Genomic DNA, 6,317 nt, shown 5'->3' with positions numbered 1-6,317 from the left:
GCTCGATTCACAAAGCAGTGCTAACCCAGTTAGAGACTTTAGGCATGATAACCATTGCACCACACTGGTGAAAAGCCAGTTTAGGTGTGATAAGTTTAGGCATGATAAGTTTATGTGTGATAAGTTTAGGCATGATAAGTTTAGATAAGTTTAGATCGCTTGCAAAGTCCCGCACGCAAAGCAGCGCCATTAAACTTTATACGAAGTGCACCAGACTTTGCTAGCATAAAACTTTTGATCAGCTGTGCACTGCGGTGCTAACGCAGTTGGCGCTTAAACTTATCATGCCTAAACTTATCACACCTAAACTTATGCCTAAACTTATCATGCCTAAACTTATCACACCTAAACTTATCACACCTAAACGTATCATGCCTAAACTGAGTTTAGGCATGATAAAGGGCTTTTCACCAGCGTGCTAACTGTTAGCACCGCTTTGTGAATCAGGCCCATAGAGTGCTCGGGAAGGGGGGGGGGGGCATGTAAAACTCGCCCTGGTGGCCCATAGTTCCATAGCTACGCCACAGTTAGGCAGGTAGTGTGTGTGCGGGGGGTGTTTAGGCATCAGACAGGTAGTGTGTGCGGTGGGGGAGTTCGTTTTAGGCATTATGCAGGTAAGGTGCGTGTGTGTGTGTGTGTGTGTGTGTGTGGAAGGGGGGGGGGGGGTTAGTTTTAGCCATTAAGTAGGTAGTTTGTGAAGGGGGTAGGGAGGTTTAAGGGTTAGGCGTTGGGGGAGGGTTCTGTGTGAGAGTAGGCTTAGGTATTTAATACTGATATTTTACTATTGGCCTTACTACGCGCCCACATTTCCAGGGGCCTTTAATTAACATATGCTGGTCACTCACTGTTCAAAAAAGATTTTTGTGCAATAATCAGTCCCACCAAAAGCTCCCACCATTGTTTACTTACACTCACTCGTTGAGCATTTGCATAAAACTGGTATTATCTAGAATGCTGTCTCCTCCCTCTGCACTAAGATGTTAATCTGCCTACATTATAAGGTGGCGGCGGTAACTGGGGAGTATTAGGCTATAACTCCATGCAGGCAGAATTACCATGGTTGGTAAATAATTAACATCATTATGATTGGTCCAATATTTATTCTAGTGACTGCCTTGCAAGCGCTTTGAGTCCAACAGGAGAAAAAAAGGGCGCTAGGCAATGGCCAATTCGTGATGCAATTTGTGCACAGACATGTCCCGCTCGTCCGTCCCCCACTGCTGTCCGAAGTCTATGCACAGAGGGCGATGTTGCTTGCTTGGCAGTTGGAAAAAGCTGTTATTTCCCACAATGCAACAAGGTTCACAGACAGCAAACTGTCAGGTCTGGAAGCAGGGACACAGGAGGATGCAGGGACACAGGGGTTTTATTATATAGGATTATTATTGTGTCTCCTCCATATATATTGAATGTTAATAATGGGAAAAAAAAACCTGAAATAATGCATAAAATGGAACAAGAGTAGAATAAGTTGCAGACCAAAACATGTTAAATGCTCCCTGCTGCTCCTTGACTTTTAAATTCGAAATTAGCAATTGTGACCTCGCCTCATGCTCACATGCTCACATACGCGAGTGGACTGCGTAAGCCAGAACTATGGCTGTGTCCTGTGAGTCAAAGTGTTACTGTGCTCAAGGTTTATTATACTCTGCAAAGCAGGCAAGTGTCAGGGATGGTAAATAAGCAATCAGACTAAACACTGAAGAACAGCTATAAAGTCAAGCTCTGCATCCTTTCAAAATGGTCCAGTTATGTCAAATTGAAATGCTTTTGTAAGAAGCCTACCACAGACCAATACCTCACGCACCTTTATCACACATTTAGAATGTACTCATTATACAGTATGTGTGTTTGTACTTTGTCTATATGTCAATGTATATTAGTGATTTCTAATGTTTTTCTCTAGACCGGTAAAATGTATATTACATGCAGCAACTGCGCAGTAAACTGATACCTGTGTCACAGGTGGTGTCTGTCAGAGCAGGGACAAGGTCCTCCAGCACCCAAGGCTGAGACACCAAAGTGCGCCCCTCCATCCCTCCCACCCCAGCTGTCACACACTGATTGCTATTAGACTAAGAGGGCCACAGGGCCCACAACCTCCCCAACACCTTAATATCTAGTTATCTGGCTTGCAGTCACTGCTATGTATACCCTTTTCTTATTTCTTTCTGCTTCATACATAATTAGGAATGACAGCTGAATGAATTGTGCGCCCCCTCCTACACTGCGCCCTGAGGCTGGAGCCTCTCCAGCCTATGCCTCGGCCCGGCCCTGGTGTCTGTACTTCCTTTATTATATACAGTGTTAGCAAAACAAAAATATAATGTATAGCTGTACTTACACATATTAAAGCACTTTGTGTATGGCTCAATGACACAACACTCAGAGTTACAAAATCTAAATGATGTAAAGTTTTTAAGCCAGAAGTCTGTGGAATGTAAGTCTAGCAGACTTCAAAGTAAGCCTGTCAGTCCGGATAACAGTTCATATTGTGATGTATAATAAAGAATTGAGTTTAATGTTTACATAGAGGCTTGAGCTCCTGCTGAGCATTGTGCATTCTGACAACAGTCAAGTTAATCATTCATATCTGGTGGTCAGAAATTTGTACCCCTGTGTGTCTTTAAACTCCTTCTGCATCCCACCACAATACAAAAAATGAAAATCATATGACCCTGCGGCAGAGTGCGCTGACATGGTCATATGCATAGTAGTGTTGGGCGAACAGTGTTCGCCACTGTTCGGGTTCTGCAGAACATCACCCTGTTCGGGTGATGTTCGAGTTCGGCCGAACACCTGATGGTGTTCGGCCAAACTGTTCGGCCATATGGCCGAACTAAGAGCGCATGGCCGAACGTTACCCGAACGTTCGACTAGCGCTGTGATTGGCCGAACGGGTCACGTGTAGTGTTGGGCGAACATCTAGATGTTCGGGTTCGGGCCGAACATGGCCGCGATGTTCGGGTGTTCGAGCCGAACTCCGAACATAATGGAAGTCAATGGGGACCCGAACTTTCGTGCTTTGTAAAGCCTCCTTTGCAAAAAGAGCTTATAGTTTTTGAGAAAATCGATTTTAAAGTTTCAAAGGGAAAACTGTGTTTTAAATGCGGGAAATGTCTGTTTTCTTTGCACAGGTAACATGCTTTTTGTCGGCATGCAGTCATAAATGTAATACATATAAGAGGTTCCAGGAAAAGGGACCGGTAACGCTAACCCAGCAGCAGCACACGTGATGGAACAGGAGGGGGGTGGCGCAGGAGGAGAAGGCCACGCTTTGAGACACAACAACCCAGGCCTTGCATGAGGACAAGAAGCGTGCGGATAGCAATTTGCATTTTGTCGCCATGCAGTCATAAATGTAATACAGATGAGAGGTTCAATAAACAGGGACCGGAAACGCTAACCCATCACAGATGTTCATTGTTCATGTTACTTGGTTAGGGTCCGGGAGTGTTGCGTAGTCGTTTCCAATCCAGGATTGATTCATTTTAATTTGAGTCAGACGGTCTGCATTTTCTGTGGAGAGACGGATACGCCGATCTGTGACGATGCCTCCGGCAGCACTGAAACAGCGTTCCGACATAACGCTGGCTGCCGGGCAAGCCAGCACCTCTATTGCGTACATTGCCAGTTTGTGCCAGGTGTCTAGCTTCGATACCCAATAGTTGAAGGGTGCAGATGGATTGTTCAACACAGCTATGCCATCTGACATGTAGTCCTTTACCATCTTCTCCAGGCGATCGGTGTTGGAGGTGGATCTGCACGCTTGCTGTTCTGTGTGCTGCTGCACGGGTGTCAGAAAATTTTCCCACTCCAAGGACACTGCCGATACCATTCCCTTTTGGGCACTAGCTGCGGCTTGTGTTGTTTGCTGCCCTCCTGGTCGTCCTGGGTTTGCGGAAGTCAGTCTGTCGGCGTACAACTGGCTAGAGGAGGGGGAGGATGTCAATCTCCTCTCTAAAGTCTCCACAAGGGCCTGCTGGTATTCTTCCATTTTGACCTGTCTGACTCTTTCTTCAAGCAGTTTTGGAACATTGTGTTTGTACCGTGGATCCAGAAGGGTATAAACCCAGTAATTGGTGTTGTCCAGAATGCACACAATGCGTGGGTCGCGTTCAATGCAGTCCTAGGCCGAAGAGGTCATAGCCTAGGGTCACAAAAACCTGTTTATTTGGGCAATTTCAATGGTAGTGATGCTGACGTACATAAATCTCAGCCATGGCCGTTAGCAACGTCTGAATTTCACGAAATGTCTCATGCAGGTAGAAGACATATTGTTAGACTTGGATTCCAAAGATGGGGTCCCTACATCTCTGCAAACCAGAGTTACAGGGGTCCAAAATTGGTAAAATCCCCCATAGGCTTTCATTGCCTCCCTATTTCACTTTCCAAAATCTCACATCTTTTCAAAGGGCAATTGCTCAGCAGTGGCAAATTTTCTAGCATTGTAGGGACCCTTAGGGGGAACATGACTGGTGAGTTTCGGGCCCCTAGGCCGAAGAGGTCATAGCCTAGGGTCACAAAAACCTGTTTATTTGGGCAATTTCAATGGTGGCGAGTCTGACGTACATAAATCGCAGCGATGGCCGTTAGCAACGTCTGAATCTCACGAAATGTCTCATGCAGGTAGAAGACATATTGTTAGACTTGGGCTCCAAAGATGGGTTCCCTACATCTCTGCAAACCAGAGTTACAGGGCTCCAAATTTGGTAAAATCCCCCATAGGCTTTCATTGGGCCTCCTATTTACAGTTCCAAAATCTCACATCTTTTCAAAGGGCAATTGCTCAGCAGTGGCAAATTTTCTAGCATTGTAGGAACTGTTAGGGGGATCATAACTGGTGAGTTTCGGGCCCCTAGGCCAAAGAGGTCATAGCCTAGGGTCACAAAAACCTGTTTATTTGGGCAATTTCAATGGTAGTGATGCTGACGTACATAAATCTCAGCCATGGCCGTTAGCAACGTCTGAATTTCACGAAATGTCTCATGCAGGTAGAAGACATATTGTTAGACTTGGATTCCAAAGATGGGGTCCCTACATCTCTGCAAACCAGAGTTACAGGGGTGCAAAATTGGTAAAATCCCCCATAGGCTTTCATTGCCTCCCTATTTCACTTTCCAAAATCTCACATCTTTTCAAAGGGCAATGGCTCAGCAGTACCACATTTTCTAGCATTGTAGGGACTCTTTTCTCAAAAACTATAAGCTCTTTTTGCTAATTTTTTCCCCTCTTGTACCCACTCCCAAGGTGCACATACCCTGTAAATTTGGGGTATGTAGCATGTAAGGAAGCTTTACAAAGCACAAAAGTTCGGGTCCCCATTGACTTCCATTATGTTCGGAGTTCGGGTCGAACACCCGAACATCGCGGCGATGTTCGGCGAACGTTCGCGAACCCGAACATCTAGGTGTTCGCCCAACACTAATGCATAGCACTACACTGGGCAGGAAGTACATCACTGGGATGCCCGTTGGTCTGCACATGTGTGCAGCACCACGCTCCGGCATTTACACTTACTGCATTGCCCATAGACTTCCATTACCCCAGGCACCATGCGTTAAGTGTGGTGCTTGCAGTAACGCACTACAGCCCTTGAATCGGATTGGATACTTTTGGTGCACCGCAATGGACCGCAATAGGTGTAAAGTTTCAATAGACTTTCATTGCTTATGCAGCCCCTTGCGATAAAATAGGGTAATGCAAAGCTGGTTTAACATGCAAGTGTAAAAGGGGCCTCAAACTTGTCTTGAGCTGTAGCTAAACACTCCCTAATTTTGGAGATTTATTCAATTATTGTTAACCAATCTGTTATCCCATTGATAGAGAGTCTCTTACCATGTTTAGATATTATGGTACCTGACACATTTATCGTACGTTGAAAAGAGATCTTTGAATTGTTTCATACAGGTGCTGGAGGCAAATAGTAGGTAGAACTCTGGAGCAAAGTTTTTGTCCAGCAATGTCCTTGGTCATGCTGTGAGTAAGGGCCCAATATATTTTAGTCTGTGGTCATTCACACTATCTATGGAGACGGGAGCCTCTGAGACATGGGAGTATTTCATGGAGACACTGGGGAATATTTTTTGAGTTTTTTTTATAGCAGTGGCATAACTGTAGGAAAGCAGCCTTGTGGGGAACGGGTCCCAGGGACTTCCTTACCTCCTCTACCAGGGCCCCCATCCTTTGGATCCCTGGCTTTCTTCTGCTCATCCACAGACCCACAGATCAATCCAGCAGTAGTGCTTGGCTTACCTCTTGCCATGTCAAAGTCACTCCTGTGCTCCCCCTACAGCCACTAGCTCTCTGCCTTCATC

Source organism: Hyperolius riggenbachi, chromosome 4, assembly GCF_040937935.1.
Source record: "Hyperolius riggenbachi isolate aHypRig1 chromosome 4, aHypRig1.pri, whole genome shotgun sequence".
In the NCBI taxonomy this organism is placed as follows: Eukaryota; Metazoa; Chordata; class Amphibia; order Anura; family Hyperoliidae; genus Hyperolius; species Hyperolius riggenbachi.
The sequence above is the reverse complement of the archived record's forward strand: the minus strand, read 5'-3'. Positions refer to the sequence as shown.